We start from the raw sequence: 26896 nt of genomic DNA on the forward strand, positions 1-26896 counted from the left end.
TGGTCGACCACAGGAGATCGGGTTAACCGACCCAGATATCCGTGTTGGGAAGCAAGGAGTGGTGGTTACGACCACTTCAAAAGAAGGACTAAAAATCCTAGAGAAGTTTATTGGACATGACCCCGAACTACGAACCAAAGTGAAGACACAGAGACCAAAAATGAAAAGACCGGAATTGAAGATTATTGAAATAGACGAAGAACACACTTCTCAAAAAATAATGCGGAAGCTCATTTCCCAGAACGGATTAACCTGCAGAGAAGAAGATTTAAAAATGGTAACCTCATGGAAGGGAAAAGTTGCTAAAACGATCATCTTAAGTTTGGAAAAGAAAGCCTGGGAACAACTACAACACAAGCAGTGGGTTAGTATAGAGTGTAACAGATGTCGAATCTTCGACAATACGTTTGTGCCTAGGTGCACCTACTGAACAAAATACGGACACACCCAGAAATGGTGTCAGGCTAGAACACCCCGATGTACCGAATGTAACGGCAGCCACCATTACCGAATGTGCATGTCCGAGGAGTATAAATGTAATGCTCGCCAACAGGAAGGGTTCGAACCCGAGATGATATCACACTCCATGATGTCAAATAACTGCCATATGTACAGGGGCAGAAGGAAGCGAGAACTCTATAGAATTGTTCACCAATTAGATTTAACAGAAGACAAAGCAGCCAGGGCTGTTTCCCATTCTAACTCAGTTTGTTACGTCGCTTTTCACTCTGTTAAAAAAATATGGCCAGAACAAAATCAAACTCCTTGGAAAATTTTGAAATCATACAGATAAACTTAGCAAGATCATATAAAGCCAACCAAAATTTAAGTGATTTTCAGCTACAAAAAACCATCATATTTCGTTAATTCAAGAACCATACTTCTGAAAGGAAAAAATATCCCGTTTCCGATAAAAGACAAAATCATAGCCCATAACGACAGTTTAAAAGTCGGCATAATTTCCCATTCAAACTTAATATATTTCCATTACAGATAGAACAAGATTTGGTAGCGAAATTATTAATTAAAATAAATAATATTATTCAAAAACACATATACAGAATATAATATTAGCAGGAAATTTTAATGCGAATAGCCATAGCTGGGGAGGAGACAAATTAAACGTTATATTTATGCATGTATGTATGCATAATGGTGGATTCCCAGCGACGATTTTGTCACTCAAGGAAAAAAAAGCAGTCCAAAACAGGAAAACACCGAGGCTTTACGGAGAGTAATATAACGTCCACCAAATCTTCCGATCTCTATGAGCCCATCATCCGTGAACAAATCCCCCAAAAAGAAAAAAAGGGGTTCAACCAAACCAAACCAACCATGAAGGCCCTGATTTCCAGGAGCTCCCAGTTGGTAAAACAATGGATGTCGCTGAGTGGCCAGGTGAAATCCGAAGGCTTCGGCCGCCAAGTAGACTGCATACAACCAGTCTTCAAAATGGAGACTGCCAGTTGGTAAGACACATGATGTGGCTGAGTAGCCAGGTGAAATCCGAAGGCTTTGCACATCAATTGGACTCCATACAACCAGTCTTCAAAATGAGACCAAATCCCGCAGTGGGACATAGGCCGCATATCTCGCACTGGTGGATATCGAGAACCTCAAGACGCCTAATACCAGTGGCATGTTCGTAGCTGGGAATTCGCTAGAGAAAACAAAACGAGAATGAAAAAAAAATAATAAGGATAAACCATTTCACTTGGACGGCCTTGGTCTAACGCAAACTAACAATGTCACAACAACAGGATCCTTGTGTCTAAAAAGGAAAAAAAATGTCCTGTAAAAAACTCAGACAAAAACAGGATGAAAGAAAAGAGAGAAAGCAAACAAAACAAAAAAAGAAAAGAAAAAAAGAAAAAAAAACGAAGAGAATTACAAGACAAAATAAATAGAGGAAAAAAAGGGGGAATAAAACAACACAGAGTGTATGAATTTTTTAATTCACATCAATTCCGTACTTATAGTGTAAATGAAATCAAACGTCAAATGTAAGGGCCTGAGCAGTGGTGAGGAAACCGTAGTGAGGGGAAAAAAGGGATCAACACAGTTGAAGAAGCGAGGAGGACCCCATGGAAAAGACATCAAGCGAAGACTACAAAGTGGTACAAGAAGCCTAAGGAACAAGGAGAGGACAACAGAAGAATAATTGTCAGTCAAGACGAAACAAGACAAAAGTAGTATGTAAATTAGTTTACACTAAGCGGACAAAAAAGAATCATTGTCAGTCAAGACGAAGATTGCACGTAGAATGGAAATTAGTTTATGGTATAATTACAAAATAAATTCCCTGATTTTCCCGGTACGCTCCCTTGGCTGCCGTTCCCCTAGTGGTAGTCATCCCTTTCTTTTATTCTTTTCTTTGATTTTATCAAAAAGTTTCTTTGACATGTCTTGTCCTATTTTAAAATTTTAATTCTGCAGCCTGCGATACTTCGGTGCAGCAGGCAGGGCTTAACACTTTATGTTATTTTAGGTAATTTCGAATTGCCCAACACCACTCTCTGTCTCTGTCTCTGAAGCTTTATCAAGAGTGCAAACATCAGAGACTTGTACGTACTCATGCAGCGATGCTACGGATGTTCCCTTCGCGACGTGCTGCAGCTCATTTCCAAAGTTAGTTAATAGGACATACGCACATCCATCACGAAGGCTCACCAGACCTCTTGCCACGCATGGTCCTTTTGCTAGTAGCAGTTTGATGTTTCCGTCTGCTAATCTGTCACAGTCACGGAGAACTTCACTCTTCACAAGAACGGTCAAATTGGAACGTGCCGGCACGGTTACATCTTCGTCCACAATGCGGAGAGGTAGAACGATTGGTTTCTCCATATGACAGATGGCGACGGCATTCTCCATAGAAAACGAAACCCGGGTCTCTTGCAAGTCGATGACTGCATTGTTTGTTTGCAAGTAGTCCATGTCTATAATCAGTTCACGGTAACATTCAGGAAGCACAATAAAGCTGCTGAGATACATGAATCCTCTTATTCCTATCCTTGCGGTGCATAACCCCACGGGACTAACTAAGTGCCCTCCAGTGGTACGTATCTGAGGTCCGGTCCATTCAGTCATCACTTTCTTCAGCTTCTTTGCGAGAGCATTACTGACAACGGGATAGTCTGCACCAGTGTCTATTAGCGCAATAGCCTCGACGTCGTCAATCGTGACTAATATCTCAGAGGTAACGTCGCTACTAATTGTCCGTCGTTGAGTAACTGCCGCCGTCCTGTCGGGCTAACAATGGAGGGTCTTCAGTTGTCAGTATATCAGCGGCCTACCTCCAGAGGTCGCTGGCTCTAGCTTTCCCGCCACGGGCTAGGTGAACGTGGTTTTCGGCGATTTGATGACGGACGAGGACTCGGCGATAGATAGGGCATCGGTGCTGTCGAACGTGACTCACATTGTTGCATGTCTTGAGGTGAATAGCGTGAAGACAAGTACTCTTCGATTTCGTAGGGTTGTTCACCGTTCCGCGGGCTTGTGCATCGACTGGAAAAACACGCAGCCCCGCTCGACGATACTGGCACTCCTGGTAAAGGTGACCTGCTTCTCCGCAGTGGTAGCAGAGGGGCCGCCGGTCTACAGTGCGCCAAACAACGCTCTTACGTGGTCTTGCTTCCGACATTGGTAGCGGCGTACTCGGAGAAAACGTCGGAGGCATCACAGCAGTCGTATCCGTCCGATTGATGCGTCCGAGGTCCAGTCGTACAACTTGCGCGTACGACAACTGAGACGGAGGCTCCGGTTGTGCGCGCTGTACACCTGAGGTTGTCGTTGAAGAACCGCTTGCCGCACTTCTTCGCGCACAACGTCGGCAAGCGAGGACATCGCTGGATGACCTTGAGTCATTAGTTTTTTCTGAAGTTCTTCCCTTATGACAGCCCTCACCATTTCACGCAAGAGGTCAATGTTACTCGTGAGGGTTGTCGACGCCGCGCCTACAGATGAGACGCTTACGTCCCTGTTGTATTGGCGAGCGCGCTGCTGCAGGGCCTTTTCTATCATTGTAGTCTTTGATCTGAACTCAGCAAAAGAGCGGGGGGGATTACGCACCAGGCTTTCAAAAACCTCCTCCTTCACTCCACGCATCAGGTGGCGCAACTTCGTTTCCTCAGCTATGTACGGGTCGGCCAAGCGGAACAGTCGGGACATGCCTTCAATGTACATGGCGACGCTCTCGTAGTTCCGTTCGTTTCGCGTCTCAATAGCGGCTTTTGCCTTTTCTTTGCAGTCCGTGTTTGGCTACGTAGCAAGAAACTCTTTTCGAAAGTCGTCCCACGACAACAAGGACGCTTCGTGGTTTTCGAACCCCGTACGCGCAGAATCTTGCAGTGCCACGTAGACGTACTGAAGTTTGCCGTCTTCATCCCAACGGTTCAGTGTAGCGACGCGTTCGAACCCGTCGAGCCAGTCCTCGGAATCCTCGAAAATATCACGATGGGAGACCTCTGGTATTCGGGGCGGGTCCATGACGATATCAGATGGGAATGAAGTCGCTTGGGCGGCAATTCCAGGGGTTCCCGAACTTACGGCCCCCACAGGTCTCGAAGAATCGAAGAGGGCCCCAAACTCGGGCTGCTCACCTCGTTGGCGGCGACTCGTGCATTGGTGTACGGGAGTCAACTGCGCTGGCTCCAACCTTCGGGGTTCTGGGCTGTGTTCGCTAACCTGAGATGGGCTTGGAATCATACCCACAAACCTCCACTATTTTGTAACGAACAAATACAACGCCGGAAGCTAAAACAACTATTTATTTATGATGAACTTCTGCCGGTCAACTAAATACACAAAGGTTGTCCTGAGCTCGCTAGTGAAAAACCTTGCCAACATCTTCTTTGTGCGTCTCGCGGCGTGCCGCTCCTTCGAAAAACCACCAGCCTTCTTTTTCCTGCGCGTGGTGTGGTGACGCGTGCAGCCAGCGTTGCATGGCGCGTTTAGCTTGGCGCGTTTAGCTTGTCAGTTGGTGTGGCAGAATTCATAAGGGCACGAAGCGGCGCAAGATTTCCGTTAGTGCCTAAAAAACATGCGGCAATATTGTCAAGGACGTGCTGACAGTCGGATATGTTCGTCGTGTGGCTCCTGTGAGACACTAAAACACGTCCTTTTAAGGTGACCTAAATTCGTTGTACAGAGAGCACTACTGAAAAAAACAAACTATGGACTCATTGGACCTAGATGCATGACCCTTGACGATTTCTTGTTCCCAGGAGGATGCACTTCTAGGCGTGACCAGGTTCGCAGAGCCCTCTTAATTCCTTAACGAAAAGGGACTTGGCGTCACGTTGATATACATTCGTCCTGTTACTATTTTTTGCACGTGTGCTTTTCTGCTCTCTTTTTTGACTGTTTTTTTCTTTCCTTTTTTCTTCACTTATTTCCTTTATGCCTCCTCTTTCTGAAGAAGCAGGCAGGCGTTGCGACCCTATAGGGGGCAGTTGTCAGCCTTTTTCCTTCTTATTTCTGGTGTCGTGTTTTCTATGTACTCAAACCAAATAATTCGCAATTCTGCCCCGTCATTTGATATTTAATAAATTCGTCGACTCTCTGTGCGAATGTAGTTGTGCACTTTTTCGCCTCCTGAAGTAACTACCAGAAATTACCTGAAAATCCTTGTGAAAGCAGTAAAATATTCCCTATACTCGCTGAAACTCTCGGTGGAGTAAAAAAATACTACCCTCCCTACGTTCGAAAACTCAGTTAGCATGAGAGTAAACTTTTTTCGACTTGTATTTGGTTAAAAAAACAGAAATGGTAGCGCTAGAGAACAAGCGGTTTGCCTAATGATGATATATAGGTTATAATGGCTCAAGGGCCATACTTGGCCAAAGAGCGCCATGAAAAATGCTGATAAATCAGAAGGATGCAAGATTTGACGCAATACATACAGGATATGAACTATGATACTGTTTTGTGGCTGTAAAGGGGCCTAAAATTCCACGCACTGAAGTGGGTTGAAACATACAAGTATTTAAAATCATGTCAGTGACGTGAAATGTATGTAGCGGAAGTAAAAGTCAATGTTCTTGGTGATAAAACTGGATTGAGGAGACGAGATTAGCACGAATGCCTCGTCAATGTATGCCCTTGAGCCCAAGGGCAGCGAGGCAGGTTCTGTCTTTAATGGAACCAGCGCAGCCTCGGCCTCTGTACAGAGGTCGTGCTACAGATCACCTAGAAATATAAAGTGAAAGCTATCTATATCTTTTAAAAACATGAACAGTGATTCAAGCCTAAAAAGAGGATCTCTATCGATGAACATAACTGGATGTAATGTAAGGTGCTGTCAGTAGGGTAATAAAAAGTGCTTTTTTAGAGAGTCTAGCTCATTGCACTGAACAAGTGTATGAAAAACCGTAAGCGGCTCCCCACATCTGTCACAGATGGGCTGGTCGCCGCCAGACAACAAATATGCTTGTGTGCTGTTTGTGTGACCTATTTGTAATCTTGTGAGCGTTACTTGTGTGTAGCGTGATCTGGATACTGGTGGCCAATTCCCAAATCTTGGTTTCATTACATGTAATTTGTTTTGTGTTTGTCTATCCCATAGCCGCTGCCAACACGCCCTGAGCTCCCGTTGAAGGAAGGGCTTCAGGTCAAGCGCATAAACAGCTACAGATGTATTGGTAGCAGCGTTGTTTTGGGCATATTCAGCAAGTTTTTCCGCCAAGACATTAAACCCGATCTCACGGTCTCCTGGCACCCAGCACACTACTACATGTTGTTTGAGTACGTAGATCGTGCACAAAAGACTGTAAAGTGGCACAAGGACAGGGGGCCGAATTCACAAAGCTTTCTCTTTGGCTACGCATTTTCTTAGCCAAACATTCTCTTATCTGGAGGGATTACTATAGCGTGGGTATGAATTTAACTTATTTGGCACTTAAGAGGGCAAAAAGGACACACGATAGCCGATGAAACGACAAGGAAAGAAAGAAGTGTGTGCCGATAATATCAAGGTAGCATGCAAAGCGTCTAGCATCGAGAGTATACGATGATAGCCAATGATTTGCTGCATCTAAGTTTCAGTTCCGCGAGCGTCTGCTACAGCGCTTACGTGATGCCGCGTACGTTGTAATAGGCGTTTTGGCGGGCTGTGCAAAGCCAAGCACTCGCCTTTCATCAACGACTGTAGCTAAAAACGAAATTGCTCGATGGCCTTAAGTTATCGAGCAATCCATGCACTATCTCGCCAAGTACAAGTAAACAACACTCCAGGTGCACCACATAAATGAAACTACACATAAATCGATGCATGCAATGTTTGAAAATGTGCCTCGAATGTCTTCCCCTATTTAACGCGACCAGTTACATTCGATTTCATTGAAGCTGCGCTGCTACTTAACTGATTCGGTGCAATCTAGCACGGTATAGTGGTGAACGTAAGGGTGTTTTGTAGCTAGAGTCAAAGGTAGCCTTGTTAATATTCTTATTACAAGACACATGAGTGACTTTGGTGCCTGCAGACGAATTGTGTGGAAATAGATAACAGCAGTAATCAAATGAAATTGTGAGCGCAATTTCGGTGGTTCCATGCACCGCAGCATTTTTATAAAGCCGGAATGCGAGAACGTGCATACGCTTACGCTTAGGTATATGTCTACGTGAAATGAGGGAGACTTGTCGGGAGGTGTCTCAGTGCTAATGCTTTTCACAAAACACGGTGCAAATATTTCGTCCAGCGTTGTTTGAGTGCGAAAACAAAGCAAGGGACGTGTATACGAGTCTTGAGGTCGAGAGACATTATCACACGTGCGAAAAGGATGAAAAGAGAGAGAGAGAGACTCTCTTTTCGGCTTCGCCAAAGCTTGAAATTGATAGATAATAAAGACAATTTTCTGGCCCAGCAGACGTCAGGGAAAGTCTCCGCAAAGCAGCGTCAGATGCTCGGAGAGCATAAAAAAGTGGAGTACGCGTTATATGGGAGTGACAGCCACTCAGAAAGCGAGATGAAGTGTGACTGTCCTTAGATGTGAGAATCAATGCTAATTAGGAGAGTTGAGTGAATGAGCCAGAACTTTCCTAAATAACAATAATGGAAGCAAACTGAGCGTTCATCTAGTGAAAGTGACACTAGTGACAGTTAACTCATAATAGTTGATTAGCGTTGTCACAGGCCGATATATATTTTTATTTTCTTATTTATATTTGGCAAACTATGAGAAGGTAGCCTACGTTAGAGCCGGCTATCCCAACGTCATGACAGTAATGTACAAGAATAAATAGCGCACGGTTATACAGTCACACGTGGCGGTTTCTATCTTCTAGTAACCTTGGGCAAACGCATTCTATTTTTTCTATTTTTGACAAAGTTTCGCCGGACGTTTTTGCATTTGGCTTCATTCGAAAGAATGACGATATATCAGCAATAGGGCGAATGCAAGCACTGCTGCAGTGTACGAGCGGTTACAGCGCTCAACTACAATCTAGGAGGTACTTGGTTCGATTCGCAGAATCACTGAGCACTTTTTTTTTCAAGAGCTTGCCCGGCCTGACGTTATGCGTGGTGGCGGGTACTAATTTTTTGAGAAGTAGGCTTTCGTACTTGCTTCTTTCACTCCCCTTTTGACCCAAAAGCGCTGTACTGTGCTCCTTCAAAAATTAAACAATTCCGGGTTCATAATTTTCTCCTCCATCCTCTCTTATCGCAAAAGTGTCCAGTGCTGAAATACCAATATCATACCTGGTATATTACTTTTCACGTGTTTGGATATTCGACCAGCAATAAGTCTTCACGGTGTTTAGAAGAAAATCTACACATGCAGTGAGCTAACTGCTTGCAGCCAAGTTGACTGCCTTTGTAGGGACACGCTTTCATGCTAATTTGGTGGGCATCATCACATGCAGCAAGACCAAAGAGCACGGACAGTTAGAGCTGACGCAAACAGAGTGATTAGTTTGTGTCTTCTCTCCCGCTATTTGTCATGCTGCACGCTTCAGTGTAATGTCGCTGTCAATGGTTAAAATGAACCATAGCAGTTAATCGAGTTCTGCTGAGAGGGTCCCCTATTGTCCAGAATGGAACAGAACAATGGCAATTTGATTTGTGTGATAAAGAGATACCCTGCTTTTGGTTACTAGAATAAATTTCTAAACTGAAGTTTATTTTTATTAACAACAGTTCCAGTGCTTATGAAAGGTGCATGGACAAAATTCGTGTATTCAGCTTGACTAGGTTTGTGACCTTAATTGTAATTGCGAACCGGTATCACAGTATGCATAAATATCACACACATATACAACCACGGCGGATAGCTTGCTTATTCTGATTAAAATTGAAAGGTTGAAATCGACATATTCAACCAACGCAATGTGTAAGAGATATGCCATGTAGAGTAGCTATGCTCTAAACTAATCTTCGCAGGTTCGTTCCATTTTACCCAATTTCTTGCCGATGACTGTAGGTTGGTAAATGAAACAACTTCTTCGAACACACATATTCTGTGTAAGGTTACATTTATTTTTATGCAGTACAAAACAAATTGAAATGTATAATGGCTCAAAAGAGAAATAACTAGAAACAAATTCAGCCAAATCATTACCAAACTTACTCACCAATGATAAACGGATTCTCATTTAAAAGATACATACATACATACATACATACATACATACATACATACATACATACATACATACATACATACATACATACATACATACATATATGCACACACACATATACATATGTACACCCATACATACATACACTCAGGTGTAAATATTAAAATGAATGGCTATAAAACAACAATTCTAATACACTCATCTTGAATATACTACAGAAAGTAACTTACGAGAGAAATCCACCGGCACAGTTATGTCTGAACACGGTGTTTCTCGAACCATCTCGCAAAAGCTTGATGCATAGTTTTCCGCTGCTGCCCAGTGACAAGCAGTTTTTATAAAATACACAAGAATAAAGCCCTTGACAATGTCATGCTAAAGAAAAGGGCTGTGCATCAATATTTTGTACATGTCTGCAATATCACTCTGTTTATTTACATAGCTTGGCTCATTCACAACCGACTAACAAAGCATGTTAGAACACTTGGGCTGAAAGTTGGCACAGCGCGAGTAAATTCCAGACAATACATGAATAATACAATTATAAGCTGCTAAGATCCTTGGTGCAAACAGTGTTTATATTGACAGCTATAGGTGCCATTTCGTTTCCCAAAAACACTTCTCAAAAGTAGAATCAACTTTATTTAGCTAAAAGTTTCTATTCTGGCGCGTCGTGGTGGCTCAACGGTGGAAGTGACTCTTTCGGCCAAGAAAACAAAGACCAATTATTTTTCCAGTTCGTAAATTCACCCCATGCTAACATTGAGGCAGCTGGTAGGAGTGCTTTTGGAGAGAGGAAACCACCACATTCCCACCAGTTGTGACCTTGGATAGCTACTTCACTTGGACAAAAATGATGAAAAACACTCCTCAAGAAGACTTCAAAGTTTGCACATCAACACAGTTCCCATACAGCTGTCTATTATTCTGCTTGAAAAATATTCAGTTTACTGGTGGGCAAAGACTGTACACTATGTGAGGTGATGCTCCAGTGCACTGCATGTATGTCTTGCTCCTGGCCTCAACTGCGATGTTACTCAGCACATATGTGTAAAATAACAACTAATACTATGCCACTGCAAAGTAATTATGCGTCATTTGCATGAAACAGGGACCACAATAAAAGAACATAACAACATTTGCCTTCACAAAGTTCAAAAAATGTAAATAAATTTCCACAGAGTTTTCACAGTTCATCTGAGGATAGTAATATTGGTTGTAAACACATTCTTACTTCCACTAACAAACTATTTTAAGATGCCAGATTCAATATTAGAGTATACCAGCACTTTTATAGGGCTAAACAATTTTACAGGCACCTAGAAAAACACAAGTGAATGCATGCAATAGCTAAATATAAAAATAAATACTTTTATTTCTAGTCTGAGTAGAGCTGCATAGATGATAAGTCACTTGCAATACATTATGACCAAACCTATCCGAGCAAAGTATACATTTAAAAAGTTACACTTACACAGTAGATAAGTAGGCTATTGAAGGACGGAAAGCAGTGGGATAATACCCAAGCACTAAAATCTACTGTTAAGATATACTAGGAGTAGTGATGATCCTCTTCCTTCCAAATAAAATAATCCACATAGATTCACTTCCCAGAGCTTATACACTCATGGCATCATTGGTGCTATACAAATGAGTGTACGCTGAAGGATTACATCGACTAAGTACATGATTACTGCATCCATGGCTTTACTTCTTGTACTACAAAGAACGCAAACACAGTTACCATTGGCGACCATGGATGCTGTGATTTCTGGCATGTAAATGTAGAGGCACGCAGGCACTTAACACACATGTTAAAAGCTTCAGCTCAAAAATATTTGCCCACTAACACTACAGCAGCCGTTAAATTAGTGTCATAGTTTGGTATCTTCCATGCAAAATTTAAATAACTTCGAATGCAAGCAAATGAACTGCTGAATAATGCATTGCTAAGAAGTTAAGCAGCAGCTGCTCCTGACATCACAATGTGCTCTTTCTGCTGTTGTAAACTTTGAGCAGGAGAACAGTCACTGGCAGTCTCTTTATACTTGTTGGTCTTCTGTGCTCTGTTCTTGATACACTGTACATGACCGTGGAACACCGAACCCCTTGTTACTGCTGGAACTTAGAAAAATACAGATCATTGTTACAACCATGCTACATGCAAGAGTGTATAGTTGTCAATTATGTGCTCATATTTACAGATATTGTATTTTCAGAAGCCAATGACAAGCCTCAACACACACACGCACAAGCAGTGAAGACTGAAAATATATTTATTATGATACAAGAGCAAAACTACAATGTTATAGATGAAGGCATGAAACTTCTGACAGGCATAAAAAGCCAATAGAGTTTCTTCTATTTCGACTTTAGACTAGGTGCGAGAAGTAGACCACAAATAAGTTCACTGAGAAACACAAGTTAGACTGCATTACAACACAACAGCCAATGTTGATAACTTTAAGGCTATCTAACATAGCCAGCTCACCATACTGCATATAGGAGCGAATGGGCAGTCTAGAAGACACAAAGAACTTGTGGATTATGAGTGTGCTTGTTGCTGACATCTATTATTCTAAATGAAGAAAACCTTTCAAAAATGCACTTCATCAAGGGAAATAATCATACGCAACAAACACGACGGGCTCCTACAGGTGCCACCAACACTTACCATTATTGTTGATACCAGTGTCTTGCCGGATGGATATGCTGCGTCCTGCACAGAACACCAAAGGAGCGCTCCATGACTTGGATTGCATGTGTGCTAGCTTCATCGCTCTGCTGCTGAAATAGGCTAGCCACAGACAGATCAATGAGAAGCCATGGCTTTGAAACACACTGAACGTCACCTTTAGAGATCAACAATGCATACTTAGGTCAGGTACAGTTTGTAGAAAAATATATATCACTATGCAATCGTGGTGAACATGTTCAGCTGAAACACAAGCAACAGCACTGAGAGAGAAAAAGCTACATTAAGTAAAAGATGCAGTTACTGGCCCTATGTCATCTGAGGCTTCTTCAATAGGTCTTTCTCCTTGCAAGTTGTGAACAGCCAGGCAATTTGCACCCACTTGCTATTTCCTTCCAGTGCACTTGATCCACAGAGGGAGTCACAAGCTCGAGAGCTCAATAAGGAATCAAAGTATTTGTGCTCGTTTCAAAGCACAGGCTTTTGAGTCTCAGATTATTGGAGTTTCATTCATAAGCTACAGGCTTTCAGCTTTCAACATTCTCAATTATCTTGCAATTTAGTTCTATAAATGTTGAATAAGAATTATGTGTAAGAACATTACAGGTATCCACTGAAAGCAACCATGCTTGGGTTTTCAATTTGTGCACAGTAAGTGGTGTTCACGTAATCGTATGTACTAAAGAAAAACTAACCTTGCAGCCAGCCGTTAGGCAGTTTTGTGCCCTTGAAGCTCCCAAGCAGATCGCAGTCCTTCCAGATGAGGCTGCCATGCATGTTTCCACGCCACATCCGCTGAATGATAACAGTCCCAGCAGTGACATAGGCTTGCACAGTTAGGGAGAACGTGTCCTTCCTATTTTCGTACAGGTGCTCCAAGTAATGATGAGGATTGATGTGCCAGAATGTGCAACCGATGCATCACAGGACCTTAACAAACCAATCTCTGCGATCTGTGAAGAGCCAAAAACGAGATATTTAAAAACAATCATCAAAAGCACTCACTTCTAATACTTATTTGAGGAAGCTATCACTTCGTTAAAGTAACCAAAATCTGCTATAATCACTTTGAAATAAACTGAAGCGTCGTGTAAAATTTACATATCGCATTATATATGTCCTACTGAAGTATAGTACTACCACAGTGGTAATCCTCTATAGAACTAATTTTCTAAAATAACATAAATTTTTTAAGTGCAACCTGGCTCCTGAAAAATAAATTCACATTAACTTTCCAACTATCAAACGTGGTCAATCGACAGGCCCAACCTCATAATCAAACAAGAGCTAACTTGTATCAAATCACAAAAAACTTTTGATGTATTTTCTCCATAATATATGTATGTATATAACAGTAGTAGCAAAATTTTCAAGCTTCAACTTACCATAGAAAAACATTACATCTGATGGGCTTAAAAACTTGCACGCGTTATAGAACTGCGTGAATTATAGTACCGGTGAAATTTAGTTCTGCAAGGTGAACTCACCGATGGCAGCATTTAGTAGCCGTCGGTGTCATGAGGAACCAAGTACGGCCAACAGGCAAAGGGCATCTGCAGGCTGGAAGCTGCCAATGACAGCAATGAAGGGCTGGTCAGGCGTGCACGTTCACTGATAAAGTGTAAGAACTGGCCATGACCGGCTGTTGTCAAGGCTCTAGTGCGTACAAAACGATGGCCAGAGGAGCTCGGAAACCTGTAGTTATGCGATATTGGCCTACAACTTCATCCAAAGCAAGGCACCGGTGAAATCTTTGCTTTTTCTGGGGGCCGGAGGGAAGCTTGACGTTCACGGGCTCTCGCTGCCACATAGAACTCTCAATTTGTTACCGAAGAACAGTCTAGGCGCGCTTCCAAAGTAACACGATCCACAACAGAATGTAGCATCTCGCAGTTTTGGTTGATCACATCACAGCGCTAGGATCAGAGCATGCTACAGGGGATTTGCCTTCGCAACGCTATTATTCTCAGGTCAAGTGGTCGCTGCGTCGCACAAAATACATGTCAGTGGCTCGCTCTACCTTTGAATGATGTTCGTGCGCCAAGTTAAATGGCTGGTAATTGACGCAGGAATGAATGCAGCCAAGGTTTGCTCCAGAATCGTGAGAATTTGCATATTTTCGGTGTCATACGAAGTTACTAGGGTCATTTCATTCCGATTGCTTGCCATTTTATCACGGTCCATATCGGTGTCTGAACAGTGAAGGTGAAGATGCATCATTTGGTTGTAGTTTCATGCGTAATCACGCGCACCCCTAATACGCTTTGGTTTACAAAGTACGCTTTGTTCCAGATCGTTCCAAAGTGTATCAACAGCTGTATTTCAGAGATCACTACCATTGGACAGTTAGAGCCAATGAAAGTACACTAGAGCACAAACTTTATGAAACACTCACTGAAAACTTCCTCTCATTTTTATTTCCAATAGCGTGCAAAGAATGTGCTCCAATTAACCTCTTTGGTGGTAATTTCCACCAATGAGGCAAGGATCTCGAGTCGCTCTTTTAATTGGATGAGATGGGGCGCAACACAACAACATAACAAATAAGGCAGATCCTATGCCATGCCGCGTTCGAATGCACCGACCATTCACGTATCACATTGGTTTTCATCCAACCACAAATCTTTACATGCGTAGTTTTATGCCGTTGACGCCCAATATAATTCTTCAATTACTGCGACTTCGACATATTGGACGATGGTGGTTGTCAACGCCATCCACTGCGTACAAGGGAAACAACACGCGAAGCTCAAAGCGCCGAAAGAAATGAAAACGCACCAGCAGTCATCAGGCAGCCCTTAATGGGCGTGAATTAACTCAAAACCAGCCAGGGCACCAAAGTATACCGCCGCGGCAGCAGGTTCTAAGTGGCCACATTGTTCCTAAGAGTGGTCCGGACCACTCTTAGAATTTTCTTTCAGCCATGCTGTTTTTACGCACAATTTCGCTTCGTGAATCCACTTACGAGCACTTTTCGGTGACGTAAGCAAACATAGCAACTGCATCACCATCGCTGACATGTTCCCGGGCAGTCACAGCGCGCTTTATTTGCAGCGGCCGATGTGACAACGATGGCCTCTTACGACGTTTTTTCGTTTCGTGAATCGACTTACGCAACAAAATTTCTCTTGCGCAAAAATGTTTTCGTAAGTGAGTTTTGTGAATCCGGCCCAGGGTTTTTATGTTTTTGCAGAGATTTTAAAGATTTTACGACGCTCAAGGAGTCTGTGTATATAACTGCGCGTTGTAATTTTGACTCCTGAATGCGCTTCACAGCCAAAAGTATCACATAAGCTTCTGCAGTAAAGATGCTTGAATAAGGGTCCAGAACACCCGAATCACAAAAATATGGACCAACGGCAGCATAAGACAGACCAATACAAGACTTTGAAGCATCTGTAAAATATTCAGGACAAGAGTATTTCAGCTGCAATTCGAGAAAGTATGCACGTATATGTGCAAGAACAGCGTGTTTAGTTATTTCAACGAAGGATAAATCACAGTCAACGAGCTGCCACTGCCATGGCAGTGGATATGTTGCAGGAGCCATTAGACAGTCTTCAAAAAGCGGTACCCCGGTTTCTTCAGTTAGGCCCCTCACGCAACGTGAGAAGGGTGGTCTCACCGAGGGACAGTTGTCAAAAAGAACATAATTGGACAAATCACTAGTTGTGGTGTTTGTGGGGTGTTCCTCATGCAAAATTATTTTCAAATAATACCAAAAGAACACATGGAATCTCTGAAGTTGGAGAAACCACTCAATGGACTCTACATAGAGACTTTCTACAGGGCTGGTGCGAAAAGCACCCGTTGAAAGGCGTATGCCAAGATTATGTACAGGATTCAGAATCTTCAATGCACTCGGTGTAGCAGACTGGTAGATTATGGCTCCATAGTCTAGGCGTGTGCGAATAGGGCTTTTATATATGTTCATCAGGCACTTCCTGTCACTTCCCCATGTTGTGCGTGATAGCACTTTGAGGATGTTCATTGTTTTCAGGCACTTGTTTTTTATGAATTGATGTGCATTATAAATGTGAGCTTCGAGTCCGAGATTAAACCTAGAAATTTTTGCTCAGCGTCTACAGGTATTCGATGCACAAGCAGCCCAATTTCAGGATTTAGGCGGATGCCTCTATTCCTAGAAAAAAGAACACCGGAGCTCTTTTGTGGTTTGTCCTTAATCCGTTATTATCTGCCCATTTAGCCACCTTGTTTAATCTAAGCTGGACCTGCTGCTCACAAATTCCTAAATTGCAAGACCTAAATCATATCTGGATGTCATCGACATATGTGCAATAGAACATGTTTCGTGAGATGCAAACGTTCAGAGAGTTCATTTTAATGATGAAAAGCGTGCAGCTAAGTACGCCACCTTAAATTATGGTACCCCATTTTCCTGTATGAATAATTGTGACAGGGCATTTCCAACCCAAACCCGGAACTTCCGGTTAGTCAATAGCTTTCATTACATTTAACATCCTACCTCGTATGCCTAAGTGCGACAGGTCTCTAAGTATTTCGAAAGGCAACGTGGTGTCTTAAGCTTTCTTCATAGCTAGGAATACCGAGAGGAAAAATTGTCTGTGGACAAATGTCTCGCAAATCTGACTCTATACGGTTTAGATGGTCGGTTGTGGATCGGCCTTCTCGAAATCCGCACTGGTTCAGGTCAAGCAAATTGTTTTTTTCGAGGAAATGTAATAAACAGCAGTTTACCATTTTTTCGAAGACTTTACATGGGCAACTTGTTAGTGCGATTTGTCTAAACTAGACACACTGGATAGCTCCTTTCGCGGTTTCTAGATTGGAATTATAATGGCCTCTTTCCACGCATCCGGAATCTCGGCAGAAGTTTATATAGTGTTGTAGAGGTGGAGGAGGGTGTTCTGTGTGTCAGCAAGTTCTTGATTGATATGTGGAGTTTAACGTCCCAAAACCACCATATGATCATGAGAGACGCCGTGGTAGAGGGCTCCGGAAATCGCGACCACCTGGGGTTCTTTAACCTGCGCCCAAATCAGAGCACATGGGCCTACAACATTTCCGCCTCCATCGGAAATGCAGCCGCCGCAGCTGGGATTCGATCCCGTGACCTGCGGCTCAACAGCCGAGTACCTTAGCCACTAGACCACCGTGGCGGGGCATGTGGAAAGTTCTTCAGCATTTGGTACATAACACGGTCAGAACCTGGGGCACATTCATTGCAGGAGTGTAGTGCTCTTTGCAGCTCAACCATGTTGAATGGATCGTTGAATGCCTCATTTTTGGTGCATTTCCTATCTAATTTATTGCTTTACATAGTTGCTTTGTGACGTTGAAACAAGTCGGAGTAGTGCAGAGAGCTCGAAATGAGTCGAAAATGTGCACCCAGAATGTTTGCTTGATCTTTCAGGCTGTTGCCATCAGTGTTTGCTAAAGGAAGAGACTGTGTTGTTTGGCCTCGTATCCTATTTACCTTGTTGCAGGCCTTAGCCTTATCTGTATAAGAGTTAATGCCCAATGAAAAATTGCGCCAGCTGTCCCTTCGTGCCTGTCGACGTGTTCGCTGACCTTGAGACTTAATCTGTTTAAAGTTCATAAAATTCTCAGCAGTGGGGGAGTCGCGCAGTAGTCCCCACGCTTTGTTTTGTTTTAGGGGCGAAGCTCCTTAGGGCGTGGGCTGTGCGTCCCCTGTAGCCTGTATGTAGCCACCTCTAGTTTAGTTCTTGCAGTGTTCACTAGATGGCGGTACCGTCCCCTGTATGTAGCCACCTCTAGTTTAGTTCTTGCAGTGTTCACTAGATGGCAGTACCGTCTCCTGTATGTAGCCACCTCTCGTTTAGTTGTTGTAGTGTTTACTAGATGGTGGTACTTGTAGCTGATGATGAAAAGATGCAAGATGTTATAAACTAGAAAGCGGTACTTGTAGTTGATGAAAGACGCGAGATCTTATAAAATAGGAATGATGTCACATATGGCGCGTGTCATTGGTTGAAGGCATTCGTTCGATTTAGTGCGGCGACGTACGCTAGGGGGAGCGATGTAATAAAATCGAGTGGGCAAAATTTACAGATGATTCATGATTTACCAGGTTTACCTCCGGAGCTTCGCCCACTCATCATCATTCACTTCGTGGATATGGCGGAATTTTTTTCCGAGCTTTCCGACAAACTTCATTCCACCATGGCACACAACGTTTGGCAGCAATACCACTTGACTGAGGAATACATTTCAAAGCAGCGTCCATAATAAAATCGGTAAAAAACGGAACAGTAGCATAAATTTATAATAATGACATCTCATGCCACGAGATACTTGTAAAAGGTATAAACTGCTCCCAATCTTCTGCTTCGATTTTCCACTTGGGAGCAAACGGGGGAGAATAATTTTCTATTGTTCTTAAGAGAATGGGCAAGTGGTTGCTAACGTAGGGGTCTTTTATAACGTCCCAGTTAAAATCGGGTAAAATGGTGGGTGAAACAATGCTGAGATCTATGCATAAATATCTTTTATTAGCAAGGCTTAAAAATGTTGCCTCCTTCTTATTGAGCAGACATGCACCAGCAGACATCAGGAACTGCTCACTCATACGGCCTCGGGCATCAGAGCGAGGATCGGCCCACAGGCCGGTATGTGCTTTGAAATTGCCAAGGACAAGGTGTATGGCTTTGGCAACTCATGAATAAATGACTGAAATTCATGCTTGTTTTGCTGGTAGTGGGGTGGGATGTAATGTGAACAGATGGTTATGAGCTTGTTGAAGAGGACGGTTCAGCCAGCCACTGCCTCCAAGGGCGTTTGCAGCTGCAGAGTCTGACAAGGTACGGTTTCGTCTATTATGATAGCAACGCCACCTGAGGATGCGAGAACATCTTGGTGGTCTTTGCGGAAGATGACATATTGTCGGAAAAAAGTGTGTGAATGTTTTAAGTGCGTTTCGTGTACACACAGCACTTTTGGTGTGTGTTTGTAAAGTTCTTGGACATCATCAAGGTTCCTAAAAAGACCCCTGACGTTCGATTGCATAATTTTAGTACTCATACTAAAAAAAATCTAGTGCTGTGTGTGCAAAAGAAAGGCATTTACTTGGGCTCTTTACAGGCCCCGTAACGCGCAACTTGTCCTTTTTGGAGCGGTCGACAAGGTCGCGCCGCTTCTTAGGCGCTCGATGCACTATCGAGATAACTGAAGTGTCCATTGCCTCTTCTTAGGTGCCGGACACGCGCTCTTGTGAGCAAGACAATGTCTGTGAAAGTCTCGCCTCTGAAGACGAGACCTTTGCGCCTTTCGTCTCGGGTGCCGATGGCGATTTCTTAGAGTCTAGACTCTGCCGGCTGTTTCTAGCACAAACAGGGGCTGGAATGGCTGGGGCAGTCTGGACTGCCGCCGCTGTAGGAATGTTCGAAAACCCTGCACTTTCGCTGTGCATTGAGCAGGCTCACATCAATATCTCGCTTTTAGGCAGCAACCCTGGAGTAATCAGACTTTGGTGCTGTTTGGGTACAGCAGACTGAACTACAGTCACCCCGGGAGCAGTTGCCCCAAGTGACAGCTCGTTGTGTGCGGGCTGTGCAGGTGGTGATAGCTGCTGCGACGCTGCCCCCCGACGCACCGCATCAGCATAAGATCTGTTGTAGAAAGGAGAGACCCTCTTCTGGGCTTCCTTGAACAATATATTTTCCTTGACTTTAAGATTGATTATTTTTTCCTTTCTTCCAGTTGGGACACGAACGCGAATATGCGGCGTGTTCCCCGTCACAATTTACGCGGTGAGGCGTAGTAACACAGTTATCAGATGGGCGTCATGGCTACCACATCTGGCACAAGTTTCTGGACCACGGCAGTTCTGCGAGCCATGACGAAATCGTTGACATTTATAACACCGTTTTGGATTGGGAATGTAGGGAAGGACAGAGAGTTTATGTAGTCTGTGTCTATCTATACATGAAGGCAATGTGCTGGATGGGAAAGTGAGTACTACATGTTCGGTAGGCATTTCTTTGTCGCGTATGATGACGATTCGTTTCCCATCCATGACATTTTGCTCTTTCCAGTCTTCAAGCAGTTCCTGTTCAGACATTTCAAGAAGGTCTGCTTCTGAAACAACTCCGCGTGAGGTGTTCATTGATCAATGAGGTGAAATGGATTCTGGGATACTACGAAAGGCTTCGAAACTGCCAAGTTTTTCATAGTGGTGTTTTTCAGGTAGCTCAAGGAGAAGGTCTCCGCTAGCCATCTTTGTCATCTTGTATCTTGGGCCAAAGACATCAGTCAGAGATTTGGCAACAAGAAATGGAGATATGGAATTTGGCTTGTTTTGTAGGATTTTCGCTGTGCACAACATGGAATTTGGGAAAGCATTGTCTGGGTTGGCTGAAAACTGATAATTCATCGGTGCCTCTCCTCTTAAGCGGGAGACAATCTAGGAGATGGGGAAGTGCAGGTGTTCCCATAGTAGTGTACTTTTTTCGGCAGCAATGGTGACCACCCATCATGGAGCCCAACCAGGGGACGGTGAAGCACTTAATAGCATAGGGCTACAGACGCCAGCCGTACATAGCAACTATAACCAGATATAACTACTCAAGGTTGAGTAACCACACAAGGTTAACCCTTGCCACCAGGAAAAATTGGAAGTAAACAGAAGGGATAAGTAGACAGGAAAGTATAAAAAGTGAGAGATAAAAACGAAGCATTAGGGGAGAGAGATAGGAAAAGGCGACTGCCGATATCGCCTAGGTGGGTCAGCCCAGGGGTTCCCTCTACGTGAAGCCGAGACCAAAGGGGTGTGTTGCCTCTGCCGGGGGGCCTTAAAGGTTCAAGCACCCAGCGTCGGCTCAGCCCCCAGGATCGCCTTTTCCCCGGACACGGCAAAGCAACGCACGGGTAGGCGTGGGGGGGAGTCTAAACTTGCCCGCTAGCTCGGGTACGTGGTGTCGCTACGCACCAAACGTCTACTTACGCACACGCCCCTGCGGGGAAGTGGTTTGCCTAGATTTTAGTTTATTTCAGGTTATTTAGTTTAGTGTGTGTAGTGGAGAAAGATAGTGTGCCTTCAGCGTTGACTGGAATGACTGCATTTAGTTGTAAGACGCACCAACATCACTTCGATCACTAGACAAGGCCCTTTTGAGAAAAGAGCGCAATTTTAAAACAACGAAGTAACAAATGGGACACTTGTTAGTTCGCACTCATATCTGTACCTGTGATTACATTTTGTGCGTCGTTTTTGTTTAAACAGCACGTTAAGTGTGGCGCAGTGAACGTTAGTGGGCTCGGATCATGTGTGTGTTTTCGTGCGTCAGTTGTGCGTAAGCAGCACGCTGCACATTTCGTTCTGCTTGCCGTTGTCAGAATACATTCTAAGTTTTTGCTATCGCATACGCCGCTTGGCCCTTGCGGTAAAGCTGTGACATTTTCTCAATGTCCAGAGTACCAAATATTTAAACTTGCTAGTTCGTTTGGAATTTCTTTTACCAAGAGTCATATTCTAATATTATTTTAAAGATAAAAGAATAGCACATGTGGACTGCATTGAGGACTGCATATGTACACTCGGGGCGTTGATAAACGAGTTTTTCTATTGCACCACTAATTATCCTTCACCAGTCTTGGTAAACTGTTCAGCGGTGAAATAGGAGTAAGTTACCACAATTGAATAAACGATAGTGCGACGACGACGACGGCAAAAAGACCAAGATGGTGCAATCGTGAGGTAAAAACACATCGACAACTACAGCACAATTATTGGGTGCTCGTGGTGTGCGAATGCAAGAAACCTATGAATTCATGAATGGTTCCGTATTATACTGAAACGACAGTTTTTGTATTCAAATTGTTCGAACTTGCCAACTTTAAAAACTTGTGATGCGTTGTTAGAGGGTAAAAGTCACAAAATGTTTTAATAATGTAGGCAGCATTGTGAGAAATGATGAATTAGACAAGGAGGTGGTAAGTTTTTTCCGAGCTGTAGGGCGAAAAAAATTTTAATCTAGCCGCAATAGCACCACTGAACGCCGCCATTGTGGTCTGCCCAAAAACCACTATTCCCAGTCTTCAAGTTTGCCACTTCTCCTAGCTCCGTCCGACTGAATTAATATCGTGAAATTTTGGCAGCAATATACATTCCCTAACACTTTTAGGTGAAAGCCTGCTGCCCATAAGCGACTTTAAGACGTAAAAAGAAGAAATAAGCGTGGTGCCTTTACTCTTTCTCTCTGTGGAGAACACCTCCGCAGCACCGCCCAAGAGAAGGGGGAATGGGAAACAAAGGGACAGAAGAAAAAAATATTGGCCCCGTATCTGCATATTGTCACGTGGGTCCTGCGAGAAAAATGAAGACGACAGTGCATACGCGCATGTGCACGCTTTTATGCAGAACGCAACACGAGAAAGACGAGGAATTTTCTGGTGCGCGGTAAATAAAAAGACCGACCCGCTGCTGTTTTCTCAGCGTCTTTAAATACGACCTCTGTCTTCACGTCACGACACTGGTGGAGGTGCTGGGGCCTGCAACCTGATGCAGGAAAGCGTTGCTCGGGACCGTCCACCCAGTCCGGAGCCTCAACATCTTGTTACGACTCCAGTACACCGATTCAGCCGGCGCCTACTAGGCCTAAGTTCAAAACTCTTGACTGCATCTCCTCTTACCAACATGCCGGCCCCTTCAACGTCTGCGAATCTTCCTCTGGCCCAGATGACTCTTCCTTACCAGAGAACTTTTGAGCCCCCTCGTGTTCCCGAAGTCTTCCGTGGAGAACCGTATGAAGATGTCGAGGACTGGCTCGACCAGTTCGAGCGGACCACTGTGGTGAATTGATGAAGCGCGCAATAAAAACTTGGCCGTGCCTACTTCACAGTGGAAAATAGCACTTGCACCTGGTACGAGAACAAGGAGCTTACCTTCCAAACCTGGGACAATTTCCGCCAAACGCTTCTTGAGACCTCCCTGAGTATGGAACGACGGGATCTCGCACAACAGATGATTGAAGCCCGCGTGCAAAAGCCGAACGAAATCGTCGCTATGTTCGCTGTGAATATGGCCCATTTATTTCGCCGCGCTGACCTTGACATGCCCGAGGCGAGGAGAGTTCGTCACCTGATGCGGGGAGTTGAGGAACCACTTTTCGCCAGCCTTGTACGAAATCCGCCAACAGTGGATGAATTTATCAAAGAGGCGACTGTAATCGAGCGGGCGCTCCGGCAACGATGGCGCCACTTTGACCGCCTGCCCGACCAAATGCCTGTTGGTGCAACCGCTCAAAACGCTGCCGTTTCCGAAAGCTCTCTACGGCAAATGATTAGGCAAATCCGGCGGGACGAGCTGCGGGCCATCGGCCTTCCGTCTACCAAGTCTCCAGTTGCTTCTGTTGCGGAAATTGTGCACCACGAACTACGGCAAGCTTTGCATTACTGGCGCCACCACCTGAACCAAGTCCATTGACCTATTCTGATGCCGTCCGCCATCATCTGCCTGCCCCAGAAGAAGCACCCTTTCAGCCACGGTCCGTTACCTTGCCTGGGTGGGAGTGGGAACCTCTGCGACGACCACCAGTACGCCGGATTAACCATGCCACATCTCGCGCTACTATCGTCATCAAGAAGCCCGGTTTGGAAACTTTTATCGTCGCGCTTCATTTTATTTTGAAGACCCTCATGACCATGGTGCTGATACCCTGCCGACCAACCAAGCGTCTTCACCAAGTCGTCACTGGCGGTCTCTTTCACCTGCACGAGGTCGCACTTCCCCGAATCAGCAAAGCTACGCTGACGCCATCAGAAACCGCTCCCCAAGCTTGTGCCAGGAAAACTAACTGCCGCGACCTCCGGGAGCAAGGTTGCCAATCGCCGAAACGTCAAAAAGGTCCCCTTGCTTCTACACAAAGACGACATGACGACGGTGATGATGAAGACGACGACAACCACGAGTATTAATGCCGATGAATTTGTACGTGCCGGCCTCAGCGTTATTATAGATGGACAATACGCAACAGTACTGGTTGACACTGGTGCTGACTTCTCTATTATGCGAAAGGAGCTCACCGACCGCTTTGAGAAGATCAAGACGACGTGGAGTGGGCCGAGCATAAAGAGTGCTGGTGGACAGCTTATGACGCCGAGCCTGCTCGGCTTGTAATCGGTGATTCGAGCTTCGTCGCCACTTTTGTCATTTTACAGCACTGTTGTAAAGAGCTGATTTAGGGTAAGAATTTTCTGCGAGAGTATGCTGCTGTCATCAACATTCCAGAACGTATCGTCACCTTTTTGCGCCCATTCTTACGTCAGTGCCACCACTGAACAACAACTGCAACGTTTACGTGTAGCTGATGATGTGATGCTCTTGCCGAGATCTTGCTGCCTTGTGTCGGTGTTATGTGAACGGCTGTGCCGCAGTGAGGTGATAGTGGTTTGAATAGACACGCTGTTGCTAACGCAAGGTATTTCAATAGCGAGAGGCGTTCTGGCACTAACTGATGGGCGGGCAGAAGTGCTCCTCACCAACCTCAGCAACGAGCGCCGTCACATCCAGAAGAGCACCGCTATTGCCTACGATGTAAACCAAGCCAGAGATTGCTTCGCTTTGCAGTCGGACGATGCGACCGTCCCTGCCTCGACACCTTTGTCTGTCAATATTTGCTCTACTTTGTCACCCTCGGATAAACAGCGCCTACTAGAGTTGCTGCACCAGTTCAAAATTATTTTTCGTGCACGTCAAAAGTCAAGCAAACACTACTAAGCCAGCACCGAATTGTTGTTGAAAAAAATACGAGGCAGACCCGACAAAACCCATACCGTGTGGCTCCGAAAGAATGCGAGGAGATCCAAAAGCAATTTAAGAAGGTGCTCCAAGATGACGTATTACAGCCTTCTAAAAGCCCCTGGGCATCCCCTGTGGTAATGGTTAAAACGAATGACGGCAGCTTGCGTTTCTGTATAGGTTACCGCAAGTTAAACCAAGTAACGAAGAAAGACGTCTACCCACTGCTACGCAAAAATGACTCTCTTGATCGGCTGCGGCATGAACACTATTTTTCATCCATTGACTTGCGAAGTGACTATTGTCAAATAAAGGTCGACAAGAGAGACCGTGAGAAAACTGCCTTCCTGACGCCCGACTGTCTTTATGAACCTAAAGTGCTTCCATTCGGGTCATGCTCAGCGTCAGCCACTTTTCAGCGTTTAATGGACACTGTTATCAGGACTGAAGTGGCAAACATGCTTGGTCTATCTAGACGACGTTATTGTCTTCACAGCTACATTCGAGGAACACCTAAGTCTATTATTCGCAGTTCTACAAACTATACGTTCGGCTGGCCTGATTTTAAAACCAGATAAGTGCCATTTCGGTTTTAGCGAACTTCACTTTTTAGGTCACGTGGTCAGCCACTTAGGTGTTCGACCTTACCCGGGCAAAATCGACGCTCTCGCTAAGTTTCCCGCACTGCATGACAAAAGAGCAGTGAGACGCTTCTTAGGCCTCTGCGCTTATTACCGACGATTCATCGCCAACTTTTCGTCTATTTCGGCGCCATTGACGCGGCTTACACGAGAGGATGTCCCCTTTCTTTGGGGCGAAAAGGAAGAAACTGCATTGAACAAATTACGCCAACGCCTCCAAACACCTCCGGTTCATGCGCACTTTGACCAGGAAGCGCCAACAGCACTTCACACCGATGCAAGCAATGCAGGCCTGAGCGCCGTACTGATACAATGGCAAGATAATTCCGAAAAAGTGATAGCCTATGCCAGCAGAGCTCTCTCTCTCGCACGGAAAAGAATTACTCGACTACTGAGAAAGATCGCCTCGTCGTGGTCTTGGCGGTTCTCAAATTTCCACCGTATCTGTATGGCCGCTCATTCAAGGTCGTCAGTGATTACCACTTGCTTTGCTGGCTAACTAACGTAGACCCATCTGGCCGTTTGCACGCTGGAGCCTTCGGCTTCAAGAGTTTCACATGACGATAATTTATAAATCAGGGAAGAAGCACACCGACGCAGACTCTCTCTCAGTCACCCGTCGAGCCTGCCGCTAATGATAACGAGTCTATGGACGCCGCATGCCATGATAAAGTCCCCTACAGTCATCTCGGCTACACTCGAACATTGTCCCGTCTGTAAAAGAGTTACTGCTGGCCGAATCTACCTGCTGCTGTAAAACATCATGTCCAAACCTGTGCCGATTGTCAAAGGCGCAAAGCACCCCCGAAAGGCCGGCAGGCTTATTACATTCCATCCAAGTACCAGCAAAGCCGTTCGCCCAAATCGGAATAGATTTTCTGGGCCCAATCTCAAATTCTAGCACAGGGAACAGATAGATTATTGTCGCCACAGATTACTTGTCTCGCTATGCAGAAACTAAAGCCATGCCGAGGGCCACAGCAGCAGAAGCGGCTCATTTCTTCAAGAAAACGTCGTACTTAGGCGCGGTGCTCCAACAATTCTCATCACGGATAGAGGAACTGCGTTCATTGCTGAAGCTTTGGAGTCTCTTCTCAGGCTTAGCGGTACAGCTCACCGGAGAACAAAGGCGTACCACCCACAAACGAACAGAATAAAAGAACGGCTTGATAAGATCCTTGCAGACCTGCTCTGCATATATGTCGACACAGAACACAAGAACTGGGATGAAATCTTGCCTTATGT

The 26896-nt window shown here is 44.6% G+C and overlaps 1 long non-coding RNA gene across 1 annotated transcript; it reads right to left on the reverse strand.

The window, feature by feature from the left end:
• Positions 1 to 11090: 11090 nt before the first annotated feature.
• On the reverse strand, positions 11091 to 14187 carry LOC142777133 (uncharacterized). The gene is made up of 3 exons (XR_012887937.1): positions 13759 to 14187; positions 12967 to 13224; positions 11091 to 12373 (listed from the first exon to the last, which is right to left on the reverse strand). It is a non-coding gene; the product is annotated as an uncharacterized LOC142777133 (long non-coding RNA).
• Between the last annotated feature and the right edge of the window lie 12709 nt (positions 14188 to 26896).

This window comes from Rhipicephalus microplus, chromosome X (genome assembly GCF_043290135.1).
Source record: "Rhipicephalus microplus isolate Deutch F79 chromosome X, USDA_Rmic, whole genome shotgun sequence".
Lineage (NCBI taxonomy): Eukaryota > Metazoa > Arthropoda > Arachnida > Ixodida > Ixodidae > Rhipicephalus > Rhipicephalus microplus.